The sequence below is a fragment of the Aegilops tauschii genome, chromosome 3 (assembly GCF_002575655.3).
Source record: "Aegilops tauschii subsp. strangulata cultivar AL8/78 chromosome 3, Aet v6.0, whole genome shotgun sequence".
Classification (NCBI taxonomy): Eukaryota; Viridiplantae; Streptophyta; class Magnoliopsida; order Poales; family Poaceae; genus Aegilops; species Aegilops tauschii.
In genome coordinates this window covers 249,481,409-249,503,897 of record NC_053037.3, presented here as the reverse complement: position 1 = coordinate 249,503,897, position 22,489 = coordinate 249,481,409, and the positions used below count along the sequence as shown (strand labels likewise).

Sequence of the window (22,489 nt, the reverse complement as noted above, 5' to 3'; positions counted from 1 at the left end):
CAGCTCAGCCCCGCGCTTCCTTGCCTCTGGTCGCATCCGGCCGCGACCTTGGCCGCCCTACGCGCGCTCGCCCGCGGCTGCGCTGCATCCTGCTTTGCCGCGCGCCGTGTCTTCTGCCGCCGCTGCCCCACCGTTGATGATGTTTGCTGCCCCACCCGCGCTGCTGCTGCTCTGGAACCGCTGCTGCCTGCCGCCCCTGCGCGCGCCTGGCCGCCGTGGTCGCGCCCCTGCGCCTGCAGCCGGCTGCCGCGCTGCCCTCGGCTCCTCTAGCCACTGTTCCTGCTCCATGCGGCTGCTTGTTGTTGCGTTACTTTGCTGCTGCTTGCTCTACCTGAAGCCGTTGTTGCTTGCTTTGCCTGATGTGCCGTTGTTGCCACAGACTCTGTCCAAGAGGCCGACCCTATTAGTGCTTCATTGGATTATGTTAGGGGCTAATCTAATTAGGTAGTCTAATTAGACATGACTGCTGGGCCCCTTTCTAATTAGTTAAACCAAATGACCTCTGGTTTAGTTACCATGTATGACATGTGGGTCCCCTGTCCAGTTTGACCAGTCAAACTGTTGACTGGGTAGACCCAGTCTATGACATGTGGGTCCTGTTTGACCTTGTTGACCAGTCAATAGTTGACTGGTCAACTATTGACTAGACTAGTTGACTGGGTCAACCTAGCCTTCTGGTCCCATTTGTAAGCCACTGTGGCTAGTTGCAGCTAGGTGTAGAAAGTATTTTACTATTTAAATTCGTAATATAAATAAATTCCAGAAAATGCTTCAAACTAAATTCATAGAAAATAAACCATAAGCCAGATGAAAAAGTTTTATATATGAAAGTTGCTCAGAAAAATATGACGAATCCGAATACGCGGTCCGTTCGTCCGCCACCCGTCTCTAGCATAGCCAACATGCAACCTTCCCCCTTCGAATCGTCTGTCCAAAAATGCCTAACGCCGGGAAAACTTTCCCGGATGTTATTCCCCTTCGCCGGTATCGTGTAGCACTACGTTAGAACACTCCCAGCATTGCGTATTGCCATGTTATGCTTTGTGATGCTTTGTCTGCTTATATTTATTGTTTCTTCCCTCTCTTCTCTCCGGTAGACCCCGAGACCGCCGTCGATGCCACTGTGAATGACTACGTCACCGACGACCCTTCTTCCTTTTCAGCAGAGCTTCCAGGCAAGCACCAACCCCCTTTGAGCATTCCGATATCGCCTATTCTCTTCTCTCTTATGCTTGCATTAGAAATTGCTGCTGCTACTGCTTTACCTATTCTGATGCATAGCCTGATCTTGCAACCTGCTATTGTTACCTACCAGTTTATCCTAAACTGCTTAGTATAGGCTGGGTAGAGACCCATCAGAGACCCACCACTTTGTCCCGACTGCCCTGCTAGATTATCAGAAGACCCGATCAACGGGATCGAAGACCAGGCCCCGGCACCGCAGATCACTTTCCCCTTAGTTGCTCGACACTACTGGGTTACTATCGAGTGCCGAGGGTGATACCTCATCAGCACTTCTGATGTTAACCTTGTAGGTTAGTTCATCAGTTATGGTCATCAAGGGTGATTCCTCCTTCTCCACTCCCGATAACGACACTGTCGTACAACTCCACCAGAGTGGACCTCGAGGGTGATTCCTCCTTCCTTCACCTTGACGATAACATCAGGTGGAATTCCATCGAGGGTGATTCATTAGGGTTCCCCATGGTGTAGACACACGGTTACTATGGTTACTATGACTTTACACCAAACCATGTCACTAAAGACGGGTCGGCCCCGAGGGGTACCCGCGCGAGCTTAATTGCGAGTGATGTGGAGTCAGGTTGACCTGGAAGGTGCCCACGAGTTAATGATGAGGCGTGGCCGGGCATTCTTAGCCCTTGCCGCAAGTCCTTGAGACGGGGCGACGGGGTCACATCGATCCTGGGCTCTGTTCGTTACTGCGCGCTCCTAATCCACTACGATTTGGATATTTGATCTAAGGGGCCTCTGGCCTGATAACACTAACCATCACGTGGGCATATTATGGGCATTCTGCGTCGTATGCATCAGCCGAAGCTTAATAGACATCAGCGACTGAGCGGTGCATGCCGGGTTGGACTGCGTAAGCACCTGCCTTTTTTAAGGAGGTAGCTAGGTCTGCTCACTGGCCACGTACGCAACATGCAAGAGTGCAAAGGGCGATGGGCCCGTGACCCCTACGCGCTTAGGATGTAGACCGGCGTGCTGTCCTATCTATTAAGCCTAGGTCGGGTTACGGTGTATTGTTTGGCCGAGGCCGGGCATGACCCAGTAAAGTGTGTCCGGCCAGAGTTAATCGAGCGTGGTGGGTAAGTTGGTGGACCCATGCAGGGAAGAAAACATCTATCGATAGCCTGTCCTATGGTAACAGACACTTGGAGTTGTATCCCGATCGATAGAACTAGAACTGGATACTTTGAGATAAGAAATGGATAGTATGGCTCTGGGATTGCTTTCTCGCAGGGAGTCGAGGAAGAATCTCTGGGCGAGGTTGATGACACTACTACCACTTTACTTTATGCTATGAACTCTTCTAATACTGCAAGACCACTGAAGATGCTGAAGATGCTAGTCTTCGATAGGACTAGGCTCTCCCCTCTATTCTAGCATTTATGCAGCCCAGTCCACATATACAGCCTTCCTTTGATAATGTTGCATATGTAGTGTAGACCCTTGCTTGCTGAGTACTTTGGATGAGTACTCACGTTTGCTTTGCTTTCTTTTTCCCCCATATCCGTTTGATGCAACCAGATGACGGAGCCCTGAGATCGCTGCCACCGCCAACAACTACTACTACCCCGAGGGTGCCTACTACCACGTGACGAACGCCGACGACCAGGAGTAGTTCAGAGGCTCCTAGGCAGGAGGCCTTGCCTTTTCAATCATTGTTACTTTTTGTGCTAGCCTTCTTAAGGCAGACCTGTTTTACTTATGTCTGTACTCATATATTGTTGCTTCTGGTGACTCTTGTGTATTCGAGCTTATGTATTCGATCCCTCGAGGCCCCTGGCTTGTAATATAAAGCTTGTATTATTTTAATTTGTGTCTAGAGTTGTGTTGTGATATATTCTCGTGAGTCCCTGATCTTGATCGTACACAGTTGCGTGTATGATTAGTGTATGATTGAATCGGGGGCGTCACAATGAACTACATAGCAAAGCCCAATTCCCAACACTACTCATGCAAATTTGTAAGGGCGAACTAATGCATAGTAAAAACTGGGTATTGAAAAGTTTGATCAAAGTGTGAACTTGCCTTGTACTGTTGATGAAGATTCTTTGCACTCATAATTCTGGTAGTTTTACTCGTCACACTCCGATCAATCTATCATAAGCAAGCAATTATATGCACACATAAGCAATCACTCAAAGATCCATAAGAACGAAGAAAAATACTTCAAAAAACTTCAAAACCATCAAATAAATCTTCTAGATGGAAACATATTTTTAACAATAGAAAAATTATGTGATTTTGATCTTTACAGAAAGCTTATGTCAAGGGCTTCGATTTGCAAAAAGAATCACTCAAATCAGAGTTACGAAACTCAAGTTACGATCAAAAGAAGTTCAAATTCAAATCTGATTGAATTCAAAGTTTTAAAACTTTCAAAAAATATTTTTAAGTTGGTTTTCTGGATAGATGAGATCATGCTGAAGATTTTGGTGTTGGTTTCATTGAATTTGGACAAACAGTTTAGAAACTGTGCTAGTTGAAAAACAGGGACTGATCTGCAAAGAAAATAAACTACAACTAAGTCCCTGGCCACGAGACAGAAAATTATAGGACAAACGTCCGCTACAGAAGCTTAAGAAGCGAAAACGTTCGCTACAGAGGCTAAACTAGCGAACATTCGCTAACTAAAGGAAAACGATTCGAGAGAAAAAAACAAAAACTGATCTAACCCTAACCGTAGAAGTGAGATCGAACGGACGAGAGGCGATGGCGGCTTACAGCGGCGGCGGTCGACGTCAGCGGCGAGGAAGACAACGGCGGCGGCTTCGGCTGGAACGGGGCGGCATCTCCGGTGGTCGGCGGGGACGGCGGAGTAGCTGTGGAGATGCGGCGCGTCGAGGCGGAGACGGTGGTGGCAGCGGCGGTGTCTAGCGGCGGAGGAGGCAACAGCGTCGGCGGCGGCGGCGTAGATCACGGCGGCGGCGGGCTGCGGCGGTTCCGACGGCGGCGGCGGTGTTTGGGAGGAAAGGAGGGGGTCGGGGTCCGGCTTTTAAAGGCCAGGGGAGGGGGCGGCGGTGGCTTGGGCAAGGGGCGGCAAGGAGGAGGAGTCCTCCTTGGTCACGGCGGTAGCGGCGTATGCCGGCCAGACACCGGCTCAGTGTCGGGGACGAGGCGCGTGTGGGCTGCATGGGTGGCCGCTGTTGGGCTGAGGCCTAGCTGGCGAGCTGGGCCGACCCAGTTCGGAGGGATAATTTTTTTTTTAAAGACACACAGGAAAACAAATGGGAAAAACAAAATAAACGAAAATTATATATAGTCATATTATATATCAAAATGTTCAGAAAAAGAAATCCTAAAACATGAACTATTTCTCAGGTTTGAATAAAATCAACACAAATTCACCTAAAGCAAAAAGTGTTACTGTTACAATAATACCCAATAAAAAATCATTTTTAAAATACCAAAATGATTTCAAATATATTTTTCTCCACTATTCTAATGTTGGGAATCATGTTACCCTATTTTCCATATATTTTATTTTTGGAGAAAAATAATTTGAATAAAACCCAAATAACTCCTAAGTGGTTTTGAATTTGAATTTCAAACCACTTCCATATCTTTTCTGTTTTTCCTCATTCAAATATATTTCAAATTTGCCCCTAGTTTGGAGTGTCATATTGCTCCTCTCTTTATTTTGAAACGGGTCTGAGGAATTTGAAACTATTCAGATGGGAAGGATTCCAAATGGAATTTCAAAAGTGGTTAACTCCCCACTCTCTTTCATTTAAACTTTGGAGAAATCATTCCATCTCCTCTCTTGAAAGTCCTTGAGTGGCATGAAGTTTGCATTACATTCAAATGAGGTTTCAAATCATTTCAGTTGGAAACACTTTTGGGAAAGTCCTTTTATTCCCTCTCATTCAACTTTCAAAAGTTTCAAATTGCACTCAATTTCACACAACAAATCACACAAGCAATCATTATTACTTAATTAATATAACATTCCAAAATTTGGATTTTTGGGGTGTTACAGTGAGATTGAGCACAGCTCAACGCCCGACCTCGGCAGCAGAAAGAGAAAAGATGAGGGTCATCCCCTATGCCTCGGCCATAGGCTCTATTATGTATGCCATGCTGTTTGCCAGACTTGATGTGAACCTTGCCATAAGTTAGGTAGGGAGGTACCAAAGTGATCCCGGTATGGAACACTGGACAACGGTCAAGAATATCCTGAAGTACCTGAAAAGGACTAAGGATATGTTTCTCGTTTATGGAGGTGCCGAAGAGCTCGTCGTAAAGGGTTACGTTGATGCTAGCTTCGACACAGATCCGGATGAATCCAAGTCACAAACCGGATACATGTATATATTGAATGGTGGGGTAGTCAGCTGGTGCAGTTGCAAGCAAAGCGTCGTGGCAGCATCTACATGTGATATTTGTAAAGTACATACAGATCTAAATGTCGCAGATCCGTTGACTAAACCACTTCCACGAGCAAAACATGACAGCACCAGAACTCTATAGGTGTTCGATTCATCACAATGTAACTAGATTATTGACTCTAGTGCAAGTGGGAGACTGTTGGAAATATGCCCTAGAGGCAATAATAAAATGGTTATTATTATATTTCCTTGTTCATGATAATTGGCTATTGTTCATGCTATACTTGTATTAACCGGAAACCGTAATACATGTGTGAATACATAGTCCACAACATGTCCCTAGTGAGCCTCTATTTGACTAGCTCGTTGATCAATAGATGGTTATGGTTTGCTGACCATGGACATTGGATGTCATTGATAACGGGATCACATCATTAGGAGAATGATGTGATGGATAAGACCCAATCCTAAGCATAGCACAAGATCATGTAGTTTGTTTGCTAGAGCTTTTCTAATGTCAAGTATCATTTCCTTAGACCATGAGATTGTGCAACTCCCGGATACTGTAGGAATGCTTTGGGTGTATCAAACATCACAACGTAACTGGTTGACTATAAAGGTGCACTACAGGTATCTCCGAAAGTATCTGTTGGGTGAGCATGAATCGAGACTAGGATTTGTCGCTCCGTATGACGGAGAGGTATCTCTGGGCCCACTCGGTAATGCATCATCATAATGAGCTCAATGTGACTAAGGAGTTAGTCACGAGATCATGTGTTACGGAACGAGTAAAGAGACTTGCCGGTAACGAGATTGAACAAGGTATGGGGATACCGACGATCGAATCTCGGGCAAGTAACATACCGATGGACAAAGGGAATTGTATACAGGATTGATTGAATCCCTGATATCGTGGTTCATCCGATGAGATCGTCGTGGAACATGTGGGAGCCAATATGGGTATCCAGATCCCGCTATTGGTTATTGGCCGGAGAGGCATCTCGGTCATGTCTGCATGGTTCCCGAACCCGTAGGGTCTACACACTTAAGGTTCGGTGACGCTAGAGTTGTAATGGGAATTGTATGTGATTACCGAAAGTTGTTCGTAGTCTCGGATGAGATCCCGGACGTCACGAGGAGTTCCGGAATGGTCCGGAGGTAAAGATTTATATATGGGAAGTCCTATTTTGGCCACAGGAAAATGTTCGGGATTTTTTGGTATTGTACCAGGAAGGTTCTAGAAGCTTCCGGAGTGGGGCCCACCTGCATGGGGGGACTGATGACCCACAAGTATAGGGGATCAATTGTAGCTCTTTTCGATAAGTAAGAGTGTCGAACCAAACGAGGAGCAGAAGGAAATGACAAGTAGTTTTCAGTAAGGTAATGTCTGCAAGTGCTGAAACTGTAAGTAGCGAGTAGTTTGATAGCAAGATAATTTGTAACAAGCAAGTAACGATAGTAACAATAAGTATGCAGCAAGGTATCCCAATCCTTTTTAGACAAAGGACATGCCAAAATGGTCACTTATAACAAGAAAAGCGTTCTTGAGGGTACACGGGAATTTCATCTAGTCACTTTCGTCATGTTGGTTTGATTTACTAGTCACCCACGGACACGAATCTGTAGTTTTGATACAAACATTGAACGCAAGAGATGAACTAGGGTTTGAGAGGAGTTGGTGCTGTGAAGATGTTGATGAAGATGGCCCTCCCCAAGATGGGATAGTTGTTGGTGATGATGATGACGATGATTCCCCCCCTCCGGGATGGAAGTTCCCCCGGCAGAATCGCTCCGCCGGAGAGCAAACGTGCTCCTGCCCAAGTTCCGCCTCGAGGCGGCGGCGCTTCGTCCCGAATGTCCTCCCCTCATTTTTCCTAGGTAGACTTATATACCAGAAGATGGGCACCAGAGGTGGGCCAAGGAGGGCACAACCCACCAGGGCGCGCCTGGGCTCCCTGGCATGCCTAGGTGGGTTGTGCCTACCTGGTGGGCCCCCTCTGGTAGTTATTGGCTCCAATATTCCTTAAATATTCCATAAAAATTCTCCGTGAAGGTTCAGCTTGTTTGGAGTTGTGCAGAACAGGTAGCCTAACGTAGCTTTTTCAGGTCCAGATTTCCCGCTGCCAGAATTCTCCCTCTTGGTGTGTACCTTGCAAATTATGAGGGAAAATGCATTAGAATTACCCCAAAAAGCATTATTATGGATAAAAACATTATAAATAACAGTAAGAAAACATGATGCAAAATGGACGTATCAACTCCCCCAAGCTTAGACCTCGCTTGTCCTCGAGCGAAAACCGAAATTGAAAAACATGTCCACATGCTTTGAGAGAGAGGTGTCGATAAAAACAAAAATACGGACATAGAAGCATCATGTTGATTATTATAACAGCAACAAAATTGAACTTGCATCATATACTTCCCATGAATAAGTAACAGTTCATCACATAATCGAAGTATAAAGCAAAAACTCTATTAAAAACCAACAAACTATGTTCTCAGTCAACTTTGCAACTACAATTCATCATCTTTTCAGGAAGAGTCACTTGTCGGAGCCTTTTAGCAAGTCCACATACTCAACCATCATATAGTCTTCCATGATTGCTAACACTCACCTCGTACCCATGAGCAAAACGTTTCAACCGGACACCTAGAAAGATAGGGGCTTATAGTTTCACCTCCCAACATACTCACCTCAAGGGTGATGTCAACAATAATAACTCATGCTATCTATATTCAACTGGACATATGTGCCTAGATCTTTCCTCACCACATGATGCTTGCCAAAAGAGAAAAGAAAAAGGAATAGAAGGAAAACTTTGACTCTTTGCATAAAAGTAAATACATAAAAGTAAAGGATGGGCCCTTCGCAGAGGGAAGCAGAGGTTGCCATGCGCTTATTTGTTTGTATGCTCAATCCCTTAGTGCAAGAGAATGTCACGTTGTATTGCCCCTTAAGATGACAACCTTTATTATGCAGTCTGTCACTTTTATTCTTTGTCAACCAAGTTTGCAACGCTCAATTTTCTCTTACACTAAATGATCTCACATATTTAGAAGCAATTTTTATTGCCTTTTTGCACCGATGACAACTTACTTGAGGGATCTTGCTCAATCCATAGGTAGGTATGGTGGTCACTTGAAAAAGATTTGGGTTTAAGGGTTTTGGATGCACAAGTAGTATCTCTACTTGGTGTGGAATTTTTGGCTAGCAAAGATAGGGGGCAAGCATCACATGTCCTAAATTCTTTGTTGATCTATCTCATGGGATGCCTTGATGTGCCTGTCACTATTAAAACCCAAGCCATCAAGTATTTGAGGCATTGCCTTTGGAGAGGCCCTGACCTGGAGGACCATAGGCCTGCCATGGTGGCATGGAGCACTGTTTGCAGACCAAAAAATCAGGGTGGTTTGGGGGTGATGGATATCTTTGTTCAAAATAAAGCCCTGCTTCTTAAGAACCTGCACAAGTTCTATAACAGACACAGTATTCCTTGGGTCAACTTGATATGGGAGGAAACTCTCCAGCATCTTTTCTGGACCTGTCCTTTTGCAGCTCAGTGTTGGGACATGATATGCCCTTCAAGACAGGCAAATGTTTCAGTTATGGAAGCTTTTCTTGATCTCAAGCAGAAACTTCATGTGCCATTTTTCATGGAAATAATCATCCTTGCTTCTTGGGCTATCTGGATCTCAAGGAACAACTTGATTTTCCAAACAATTAATCCTAGCATTCACAGATGGAAAGCTATCTTCTTGGAGGAGCTAAACCTACTCAGATTTAGAATTAAGAAGAGCTATGATGCTGCCTACTGTTCTTGGCTTGATAATCTTGTGTTGTAATTGTAATAGCTAGTTTTTTTCCCTGTTTTCCTTCTTCTTCTTTTTTGTTCTTTTGGCTTATCTCAAGCCTTTGCTACAGTGGAACTTTTTGTTTTTGTCCATTTTTATTATATAAAAATTGCAGTGGGGTTTTGCCCTACTGTGTTTATTCAAAAAAAATCATTAAGTTTTCTTTCTTGTCCAACGTCAACAATTTTGGCATATAATATTTTGATGAGGGCTCACAATCACAAAAAACTTCTACGATAGTATATTTATATGTGAATCTTCTCTTCCCTTATTAATTCTTTCATGAGTTGCATCATTGACTAATGCTCTATTTGTCAATCTCTAATAAAATTTCCTACTTATACTTTTCCTTATGTGGTGCTATCACCTACCATAGGATTAGTATATGATCTTATTGATTTATTTCCTTTTTTTTCTTCCTTTCTTATTTCTTTTCTTTATTTGCAACATGAAAGTAAAGAAAGCAAAACTCAGAATAACTTTATTATTAAACTTGCACACGATTACAAGGATAGATCGCTAAGCAGACTCTCAAATAAGAAAGGATCGAACTAACTTTATTTCATCTAAAGCAAAAAGATCGAACTAAGATAAGTAAAAGCAAAACGATAGTGGGATGATACGATACCGGGGCACCTCCCCCAAGCTTGGCGGAAGCCAAGGGGAGTGCCCATACCTGATACTCAGTTCTCCATTGGTGGTGAAGAAGCTTCTTCCTTCTCCTCGGCCAGCAGTGCTTGTGCTATCACCGGGAATGGATTTACGGTAGCTTCCTTGCTTGATAAATCTGACCAGGAACAGCAAGAAAAGAGAACAGAGGATTTCTTCGCGATACAGTGGTTAACATGTTCGGGAAGTATATATAGAATTTTTATCTTGCAGGACAAGTATACAGAAGAAAAAGAGAGTCCAGAAGGTGCACCAGGTGGGCACAACCCACCTGGGCGCGCCAGGCATGCCTGGCGTGCCCTGGTGTCTTATGCCCACCAGGCGATGTTTCCTGGGAGTTTCTTTATTTCCAAAATTCTAAAATATTCCAAAACTAACAAAAAATATTTTTGCTGATTTTTCGGATACCGTTTACTTACAGTAACACGTACCTCCTTATTTTGACGATTCTGGGGTGTTCCGGAAGGACTCTTTTATGTGTTCTTCCGGTGTCAAAGTTTGGATAATATTACTTTCAACATTGATAGGCGTACCTGAGATATAATGCTTTATTCGTTGCCCGTTGACAACCTTCGGGTTAGTGCCTTCGAAATTATTTATTTTGATGGCTCCAGACCGGTAAACCTCCTCGATGACATATGGGCCTTCCCATTTCGAGAGGAGCTTTCCTGCAAAAAATCTAAAATGAGAGTTGTACAAAAGAACATATTCTCCGACTTTGAACTCACGCTTTTGGATTCTTTTGTCATGCCATCTTTTAACTTTCTCTTTCAATAATTTTGCATTTTCATAAGCCTGGGTTCTCCATTCATCTAAAGAGCTAATATCAAATAACCTCTTTTCACCGGCAAGTTTGAAATCATAGTTGAGTTCTTTAACTGCCCAGTATGCTTTATGTTCTAACTCAAGAGGCAAATGACAAGCTTTTCCATAAACCATTTTATAAGGAGACATACCCATACGATTTTTATATGCTGTTCTATAAGCCCAAAGTGCATCATCTAATTTCTTAGACCAATTCTTCCTAGACCTATTGACAGGCTTTTGCAAAATTAATTTTATTTCCCTATTGCTAAGTTCAACCTGACCACTAGACTGAGGATGATAAGGTGATGCAATTATATGGTTAACATCATACTTGACAAGCATTTTACGAAAAGCACCATGAATAAAGTGTGAAGCAGCATCAGTCATTAAATATCTAGGGACTCCAAACCTTGGGAAAATAACTTCCTTAAGCATTTTAATAGAGGTGTTGTGATCAACACTACTAGTTGGAATAGCTTCTACCCATTTGGTAACATAATCAACAGCAACAAAAATATGTGTATACCCGTTAGAGGAAGGAAAAGGTCCCATGTAATCAAATCCCCAAACATCAATGGTTCAACAACAAGTGAATAACTCATAGGCATTTCTTGACGCTTACCAATATTACCTATTCTTTGGCATTCATCACAAGATGAGACAAACTTACGAGCATCCTTGAAGAGAGTAGGCCAATAAAATCCAGATTGCAATACCTTGTGAGCAGTTCTATCTCCAGCGTGATGGCCTCCATAAGCTTCGGAGTGACATTTCCGTAGGATTTGTCCCTGTTCATGCTCAGGTACACAATGTCTAATAATACCATCTACTCCTTCTTTATAAAGATGTGGGTCATCCCAAAAGTAATGTCTTAAATCATAGAAGAATTTTTTCTTTTGTTGGTATGTAAATCTAGGAGGTAAATATTTAGCAACAATATAATTAGCATAATCAACATACCAAGGAGTACTATTAGCAACATTTATTGCAGCTAACTTCTCATCAGGAAAACTATCATCAATAGGTAGTGGGTCATCAAGCACATTTTCAAGCCTAGACAACTTATCTGCTACAGGGTTGTCAACTCCTTTTCTATCAATAATATGTAAATCAAATTCTTGTAACAAGAGAACCCAACGAATAATTCTAGGTTTAGCATCTTTCTTTTCCATAAGATATTTAATAGCAGCATGGTCTGTGTGAACAGTTACTTTGGAATCAACAATATAAGGTCTAAATTTATCACAAGCAAACACCTTTGCTAAAAATTCTTTTTCAGTAGTAGCATAATTTCTTTGGGCATTGTCTAGAGTTTTACTAGCATAATGAATAACATTCAATTTCTTATCAACTCTTTGTCCTAGAACAGCACCAACAGCATAATCACTAGCATCACACATAATTTCAAAAGGCAAGTTCCAATCAGGTGGTTGAACAATAGGTGCAGAATTAAGGCTTTCTTGAGTGTATCAAAGGCTTCTAAACAATCATCATCAAAAACAAAAGGAACATCCTTTTGCAAAAGACTAGTGAGAGGCCTAGAAATTTTAGAGAAGTCCTTAATAAATCTCCTATAGAAACCAGCATGACCTAGGAAACTACGAATACCTATGATGTCCTTAGGACATGGCATTTTCTCAATTGCATCAACCTTTGTTTGGTCCACTTCAATACCTCTTTCAGAAATTTTATGACCCAAGACAATGCCCTCATTAACCATAAAGTGGCACTTCTCCCAATTCAAGACAAGATTTGTTTGTTCACATCTCTGCAAAACTCGCCTAAGATTGCTTAAACAGTCATCAAAGGACTTCCCATAAATAGAAAAGTCATCCATGAAACCCTCAACAATCTTTTCAAAAAGTCAGAGAATATAGCAGTCATACATCTTTGAAAGGTAGCAGGTGCATTACATAAACCGACAGGCATACGTCTATAAGCAAATGTTCCAAAAGGACAAGTAAAAGTGGTCTTTTGTTGATCAGATTGTAAAACAGGTATTTGTGAAAAGCCAGAGTATCCATCAAGGAAGCAAAAATGTGTGTGCTTAGATAGTCTTTCTAACAATTGATCAATAAAAGGCAGAGGGTAATGATCTTTTCTAGTAGCTTTATTTAATTTTCTATAATCAATTACCATTCTATAGCCCGTGACAATTCTTTGTGGAATAAGCTCATTCTTATCAATAAGAACAACAGTAATACCTCCCTTCTTAGGGACACAATGAACATGACTTACCCATTTAATATCAGCTATAGGATAGATTATACATGCTTCCAGAAGTTATAATATTTCCGTTCTTACCACTTCTTCCATCTTCGGATTAAACCGACGTTGATGATCAACAACTGGTTTAGCATCAGGTTCCACATCAATTTTGTGCTGACATAGAGTGGGACTAATGCCCTTTAAATCATCAAGAGTATATCCAATAGCAGCTCGGAGCTTCCTTAGAACTTTCAATAATCTTTCTTCTTCATGTTCTGAAAGGTTAGCACTGATAATAACAGGATATATCTTCTTTTCATCAAGATAAGCATATTTCAAAGTGTCTGGCAATTGTTTTAATTCAAACATAGGGTCACCCTTAGGTGGAGGAGGACCTCCAAGAGTTTCAATAGGCAAATTGTGTTTAAGCAGAGGACATTGTTCAAAGAAGATCCTATCTATTCCATTTCTTTCATGCATATGTAAATTATTCTCATGGTCTAGCAAGTATTGCTCTACAGGATCAATATGTGGCACCGCAATAGAAGCAAGACCAATTAATTAATCCTTACTAGGCAATCCTTTTTCATGATGATTTCTACTAAACTTGGAAAAATTGAACTCATGAGATTCATCACCAAAGCTGATAGAGGCAAAGGTGTCCCGTCTTTCGATGAGATGATGGATATCGCTTTGGTGGAAGTCGACTATGACGATCTGACCACGAACGTGCGATGACGTCGCGCCTTAGCAATCGCTAAACCAACTCCGAGAGGTTATTGACCATGCCGGAGCACGATCAACCTGACCACGAGGGTCTGTTTCCTGCGAGCAAACGAAGAACAAACAAGAAACTGAGATTGCAATCTGGATATTGCGAATATAAGATGAAAGCTTTATTGATAAAGGTGGGGTTCTGTGATGCCTTTGTCTGGTCGTTGAACACAAACGAAGTACGCGAAGTTGCAGCTATGGCGAACTTTTAATCTAAACAAAACCCAAAGTCTAAACGACGCCCTAAGGGCTGTATATATGGAGGAAGAGGGGAGAATTTCGTGGCCCTTGGGGAAGGGGTCCGAAACCAACCCTATCTCTTGTTTCCCCACACATACGGACTCTAAAAACAGCCTATACTCAAGTATTTCGAAATTACATGGGCCTGGCCCAATAATAAGGTGACGCAGCACCTAGAATAGCCTCTGGACGAAAGTTATGAAGTAGCATCTTGTATATTTCGTCCAAGGCTTCATGCACGCATTATGGTGGCTCCAACGTCCTGAAATCATCACTTGTAACTCCGTTCTTGTTCCCCATGCGCATGCCATCATCTCCATGCTTGTTCTTGCTCCAATGTTCATCCTTCTCAAAGCTAGGCCCTTCATTTGTAAGCAAAACAAATGTATCCAATTTAGGCAGCATCATATTCTCATGAACATTAGAATCATTACCAAGAAACGAAAGTACCTGGTAATTTAATTGGCGTGCGCGAGCTCTAGTAATTGGTCCAGTATGTATAGCAGCAGGGGCTGTGGGTGTAACAATGGTATTGATGTCCTCATCATCCTCCCCTTCTTGAAATGAAGTCGTCCTCGACGGAAGCTCATCTCCCTCACCCAAATAAGGCTTCAAATCTGCAATGTTAAAAGTGGGACTAACCCCAAAATCTGCAGGCAGCTCAAGTTTATATGCATTATCATTTATTTTCTCTAACACCTTAAAAGGACCATCAGCACGTGGCATTAGCTTTGATTTGCGCAAATCAGGAAATCTATCCTTACGCAAATGTAACCAAACAAGATCTCCAGGTGCAAACACAACATGTCTTCTACCCTTATCTCCAGCAAGTTTATATTTAGCATTCATACGCTCAATGTTTTCCTTAGTTAACTCATGCATTTTTAAGATCAATTCAGCACGTTGTTTAGCATCAAAAATTAACCTTCTCCGAAGATGGAAGAGGCAACAAATCAATAGGTGCACGAGGTAGGAAACCATACACAATTTCAAAAGGGCACATCTTAGTAGTAGAATGCAATGAACGATTATAAGCAAACTCAATATGAGGCAAGCATTCTTCCCACATTTTCTTATTATTCTTCAAAACAGCCCTAAGCATAGTAGACAATGTTCTATTGACTACTTCAGTTTGTCCATCAGTTTGGGGGTGACAAGTAGTACTAAAAAGCAGTTTAGTCCCCAACTTAGCCCATAAACATCTCCAAAAGTGGCTAAGAAATTTAGTATCATGATCTGAAACAATAGTATTTGGCACACCATGCAAACGAATAATTTCACGGAAGAACAAATCAGCAACATTAACAGCATCATCGATTTTATGACATGGTATAAAGTGTGCCATTTTTGAGAATCTATCCACGACAACAAATATGCTATCCCTCCCCTTCTTTGTTCGAGGTAAACCTAAAACAAAGTCCATAGATATATCCTCCCAAGGAACACTAGGTACAGGCAAAGGCATATATAAACCATGAGGATTGAGTCGTGACTTAGCTTTTTGACATGTAGTGCAGCGAGCAACAAAACGCTCAACAACCCGTCTCATCTTTGGCCAAAAGAAATGTGTAGCAAGTACGTCCTCCGTCTTCTTCACGCGAAAGTGTCCCATTAATCCTCCTCCATGCGCCTCCTGCAACAACAAAAGACGAAGAGAGCTAGCTGGAATGCATAGCTTGTTAGCACGGAACACAAATCCATCATTAACGACAAACTTGTTCCAGGTTCTTCCATCTTTACAATTCTGCAAAACATCTTTAAAATCAGCATCATGCACATATTGATCTTTGATGGTCTCCAAACCAAATATTTTGAAGTCAAGTTGTGAAAGCATAGTATAGCGACGAGACAATGCATCAGCAATAACATTTTCTTTACCCTTCTTGTGTTTAATGACATAAGGGAAAGCTTCAATGAATTCAACCCATTTAGCATGTCTACGATTCAGTTTAGCTTGACTTTTAATATGTTTCAAAGATTCATGATCAGAATGTATAACAAATTCTTTGGGCCATAAATAATGTTGCCATGTTTCTAAAGTCCCAACAAGAGCATATAGTTCTTTATCATAAGTAGAATAATTCAGACTAGGCCCACTCAAATTTTCAGAAAAGTATGCAACAGATTTACCATCTTGTAATAACACACCTCCTAATCCAATTCCACTAGCATCACATTCAAGCTCAAAAATCTTATTAAAATCAGGAAGTTGGAGTAAAGGAGCATGTGTCAACTTATCTTTCAATACCGTGAAGGCTTCTTCCTGTGCGGTACCCCAAACAAAAGGCACATCCTTCTTTGTAAGCTCGTTGAGAGGTGCATCAATGGTGCTGAAATCTCTCACAAAACGCTTATAGAAACCAGCGAGACCAAGGAATCACCTCACTTGTGTGACCGTTTTGGGCTGCGGCCAACTCTCAATAGCTTCAATCTTGGCTTTATCAACTTCAATTCCCTGTGGAGTAACAACATAGCCAAGAAAAGATACTCGGTCGGTGCAAAAGGTGCACTTCCCAAGGTTACCAAACAAACGTGCATCACGTAGAGCAATAAAAACAGCACGTAAATGCTCCAAATGTTCTTCTAAAGATTTGCTATAAATCAGTATATCATCAAAATAGACTACCACAAATCGTCCAATAAAAGCACGTAAAACTTCGTTCATTAGTCTCATGAAAGTACTAGGTGCATTAGTTAACCCAAAAGGCATGACTAACCAGTCATATAAACCAAACTTAGTTTTAAATGCTGTTTTCCATTCATCTCCCAGTTTCATACGAATTTGATGGTATCCACTACGCAAATCAACTTTGGAAAATATTGTAGAGCCACTCAATTCATCAAGCATATCATCTAGCCTAGGAATAGGATGACGATAACGAATAGTAATGTTATTAATGCCTCTACAATCAACACACATACGAGATGTACCATCCTTTTTAGGCACAAGTATAATAGGAACAGCACAAGGACTAAGAGATTCGCGTATATAACCTTTGTCGAGCAGCTCCTGTACTTGACGCATAATCTCCTTCGTCTCCTCTGGATTGGTACGGTATGGTGCATGGTTGGGTAGCGATGCACCGGGAATTAATTCAATTTGATGCTCAATCCCTCGAATAGGTGGTAATCCCGGTGGCACGTCTTGTGGAAAGACGTCAGCGAACTCCTGCAAAATTTTAGTGACAGCAGGGGGCAAAGAGGAAGGCACGTCCTCGAATGAAAATAATGCGTCTTTGCACACAAAAGCATAGCAAACATATTTGTTGAAATCTAGCTCATCAATATCAGATTTTGTGGCAAGTAAACATGCACTTTTCAATTTAATTTCAGAAACAACACTAGATGGTTTATTATTAGGTTTCATTTGTTGCTCAAATTCTTTTGCCACAATCTGATTTTCACTCTTATTTTTCTCCTGTTTTGCTTTATTAGCTCTATTAATGTCATCTTTCAAAATGGAATCAGGAGTCATAGGAAGCAAAGTAATATTTTTATCCTTATAAACAAGAGTATACTGATTGTTTCTACCATGGTGTACAGAGTTTTTATCAAATTGCCATGGTCTACCAAGTAATAAGGAACATGCTTGCATGGGTACCACATCACAATCAACATAATCAGCATATGTAGAGATACTAAAATGCACACGAACAGTACATGTTACCTTAACCTTGCCGCTGTTGTTGAACCATTGGATGTAGTAAGGATGTGGATGTGGTCTTGTGGTGAGAGATAGTTTCTCCACCATCTCCATGCTAGCCAAGTTGTTACAGCTCCCTCCATCTATGATGACGCGAACAGAACGTTCCTTTACAACTCCCTTTGTATGGAACAAATTATGCCTTTGATTTTGCTCTGCTTGTGTGACCTGCACACTCAAAACACGTTGAGCAACTAAACATTCATACCTGTCAGCGTCTTCAGGAGCCATGTATTTCGTCTCATTTTCAGAATCATCTCCACCATGTTCTTCACGTGTAATAAGAGCCAAAGTCTCCTCATCATAGTCACTAGCGGACTCATACCCACCATCCTCAGTAGCAATCATTACACGCTGAGATTTGCATTCTCGCGCATAATGTCCTCTTCCCTTACAACGACGACAAATAATATCACTTGTGTGCCCTGTTGATGCCATGGAAGAAGAAGAGCTCTGTGCAGGCCCGACAGGTGCGCTCTTGGCAGATAGTGGTGGTTGTGCCTGCTTTCTTGTATCACGGCTGTAGGTGGAACCTGATGGAGGTGCTGGTGCAGTGGAAGTAGAAGATGCACGTGGTGTCCATGATGAAGGTCAACCTGCAGAAAAGTTAGTTCGCGCCAATGCTTGTCGATCCTGCACTTCACGTTCAGCTTTACAAGCAAGATGGAATAAACGAGTGATATTAGTATACTCCTTATACTCTAGAATGGTCTGAATCTCTCTATTTAAACTACCCATAAAACGTGCAAGCATAGCTTCAGTCTCCTCAACAATACCACATCTAATCATGCCAGTTTGTAATTCCTGATAATATTCTTCTACAGAATTTTTCCCTTGTCGTAAACGCTGCAGTTTTTGAAGCAATTCACTTTGATAATATGGTGGAACCCAACGAGTACGCATAGCAGTTTTCAAAGCAGCCCAAGTAGCTGGAATAGGATATAATCTACAATGTTCAGACCACCATACACATGCAAAACTAGTGAAAGCACAAACAGCAGCAGCAACCCGTCTCTCCTCGGGATATTGTAAACATGTAAAACGTTGTTCAGTTTCTAACTCCCAAGTAAGATATACATCAGGAATGTATCTACCCTCAAACGGTGGAATATTCAATTTCAGTTTAGGAACATGGTCATGATCTCGTACCTGAGGTGGTGGTGCAGGCCTACCGTTGCGAATATATACCTGAGGTCGACCTGCTGGAGGTGGTGCTGGTGGCTGCACGTAGTTCTGATTTTGATCAACCTCATCCTCATAATCGCCCGCATAATCGTCATCCTCCGCAGCCGCCGCGGTAGCAGGAGCCAAAGAAGCATCAACAGTAGGTGCAGCGGCACCCGAATTTTGACCAGTCTCGCGCTGTGCTCGTCCCACTTGATTTGGAAGGCGGCGTTGGAGATGTGGTTGTTGTTGTTGTAGAGGTGCGACAGGTGCAGCCGGTGGTGGTTGGGGAAGACGCTTGAGCAATTCATTAAACCTGTTATCCAGCTTTGTCTCAAACGACTTCTCCACGGCATCTATCTTCTCCATAGCCTCTTCAAATCTGTTTAGCACATCTCCCACCTGGCCACTCATCATTTGCTAAAATTTATCATGCAACCCCTTGTTCGTCATGTTCTCCCAATCAGTCTCATCGGCTTGTGATCCTGCCATGGTTAGCAGCAATAGAAACACAAAAGAATATGATCCTACAGACTACTAGGAAGTGGTGGTGATGGTGGTGTGTCACAAATCCTTCAAGCGAATCTCAAATTCTTACCAGTTCTTACCCAGCAGCAGGTGGTGATCGGCAACCGTTGTAGTCAAAACTCTCAAAGAGCTTGGATAGAGCGATTACCAGGGAGAGTCAAACGCACGACGTAGATGTATGTGGAGCTGGGAAGGCTTATAATATGGTAGCAAAAAGGGTCAGCAATAATCAATTCAGATATGCAAAGTTGAATAAACGCTCAACGACAGTACTGTGCTGGTCCTAGGCTAGACCGTGCTAGAGACGCAAGCCTAGAACACTAACAAAATCACGGCGCTGCACGTAAACAAGGGAGGAGCTCGCTCTTAATTTTTTTTTGCACTTTTTTTTGCTCCGCAACAATTTTTTTTCGAAAAAGTCTACAAATGGTCTAAAAACAGCCCAGCTAGAATTTTCCGCTTAGTTTTTTTTAAATTGGAACTATTTTTCTACTGCGGGTAACACAAAAGTTTGGGAGTCCTTCTCTGTCACGACTCGGAGTATGGTGTGATCTGGAAATCCAAACAGAGTAACAAAATACTGGACTTGGACTAGGACTGGTGGCGGAGATGAATCTGGTGGAACTCGGACTGGTGGCGGAGATGAATCTGGTGGAACTCGGACTGGTGGCGGATATATGTTGCAGGTGTACTCGGATTGGCGTGATGGCGGCGGATATGAGGTGGCGTATATGGACTTGGATTGGCGGTGAATATGTGGTGGTGGTATATGGCAGCGGCGATGAAGTTGGTGCGGTGGTGGTATATGGCAGCAGCGATGATGATGATGCGGTGGTGATATATGGCAGCGGCGACGTGACAACCTGTGAACAGAACTCGAAACTCTAAAGGACTAGACGCTAAGACCAGCAACTTGACACGACGATGCAACCGCAAATTCAACAAAGCAAACACAGAAAAGATTATGCAAAGGCTTAGATTGGTTCGGATAGGATGAACTAACCCTAAAAATTTTTTTTGGCTTTTTCGTGGACTATAGGTATGAAGAACAAACTCGATCTAAACTACGAAAAACTGTAAAATCTCACCGAGCAACCTGGAAATCTGATACCACTTGATAGAGGCAAAGGTGTCCCGTCTTTCGATGAGATGATGGATATCGCTTTGGTGGAAGTCGACTTTGACGATCCGACTACGAACGTGCGATGACGTCGCGCCTTAGCAATCGCTAAACCAACTCCGAGAGGTTATTGACCACGCCGGAGCACGATCAACCTGACCACGAGGGTCTGTTTCCTGCGAGCAAACGAAGAACAGACAAGAAACTGAGATTGCAATCTGGATATTGCGAATATAAGATGAAATCTTTATTGATCAAGGTGGGGTTCTGTGACGCCTTTGTCTGGTCGTTGAACACAAACGAAGTACGCGAAGTTGCAGCTATGGCGAACTTTTAATCTAAACAAAACCCAAAGTCTAAACGACGCCCTAAGGGCTGTATATATGGAGGAAGAGGGGGGAATTTCATGGCCCTTGGGGAAGGGGTCCGAAACCAAACCTATCTCTTGTTTCCCCACACATACGGACTCTAAAAACAGCCTATACTCAAGTATTTTGAAATTACAGGGGCCTGGCCCAATAATAAGGTGACGCAGCACCTAGAATAGCCTCTGGACGAAAGTTATGAAGTAGCATCTTGTATATTTCGTCCAAGGCTTCATGCACGCATTATGGTGGCTCCAATGTCCTGAAATCATCACTTGTAACTCCGTTCTTGTTCCCCATGCGCATGCCATCATCTCCATGCGTGTTCTTGCTCCAATGTTCATCCTTCTCAAAGCTAGGCCCTTCATTTGTAAGCAAAACAAATGTATCCAATTTAGGCAGCATCATATTCTCATGAACATTAGAATCTTTACCAAGAAACGAAAGTACCTGGTAATTTAATTGGCGTGCGCGAGCTCTAGTAATTGGTCCAGTATGTATAGCAGCAGGGGCTGTGGGTGTAACAATGGTATTGATGTCCTCATCAAAAGCTAACACCGACAGTTTGTTTATTACAATCTATTTTACCATTGACGGTGTTCAAGAAAGGTCTACCAAATATAATGGGACAAAATTTATCTTGTGGGGTGGTAAGAACAAGAAAATCAGTAGGGTATTTTATCTTCCCACACAAGACTTCAATATCTCTAAGAATCCCAATTGGTGATATAGTATCTCTATTAGCAAGTTTAATAGTAACATCTAGGTCTTCTATTTTAGCAGGTGCTATTTCATCTTTAATTTCTTCATATAAGGAGTGGGGAATGGAACTCACACTAGCACCCATGTCACATAAACCATGATAATAGTGATCTCCTATTTTAACTGAAACAACAGGCATGCCAACAACTGGTCTATGTTTATCTTTCCCCTCAGGTTTAACAATTCCAGCAGCTTCTTCACAGAAGTAAATAACATGCCCATCCATATCTTCTTCCAAGAGATCTTTAACCATAGCAATGCTAGGTTCTACTTTAATTTGTTCATCAGGTTTAGGTGTTCTAACATAGCTTTTGTTAACCACAGTTGAAACTTTAGCATGTTCTTTTATCCTAACAAGGAAAGGTGGTTTCTCAATATAAGCAGAAGGAACAACTGGATCAACATTATAAAGTATAGTTTCTTCTTTAACTGGTACTAGTTCTTTAATTTCATCTTTAATAGGTGGGTGATATTTAACCCACTTATCTTTAGGAAGTTCAACATGAGTAGCAAAAGATTCACAAAAGGAGGCTACTATATCAGAGTCAAGTCCATATTTAGTGCTAAACTTTTGAAAAGCATCGGTATCCATAAAAATTTAACACAATCATACTTAAGCTTTATACCCGACTCTTTACCTTCGTCAAGTTCCCAATCTTCAGAGTTGCATTTAATTCTTTCGAAAAGATCCCACAGAATTCAATGTCTTATTCATAAAAGT

General features: G+C 42.1%; 1 pseudogene; it reads right to left on the bottom strand.

Annotated features, from left to right (window-relative positions):
- Positions 1-10,111: 10,111 nt before the first annotated feature.
- The window catches only part of LOC141042875 (uncharacterized), a 37,885-nt pseudogene continuing 25,507 nt past the window's right edge, over positions 10,112-22,489 (bottom strand).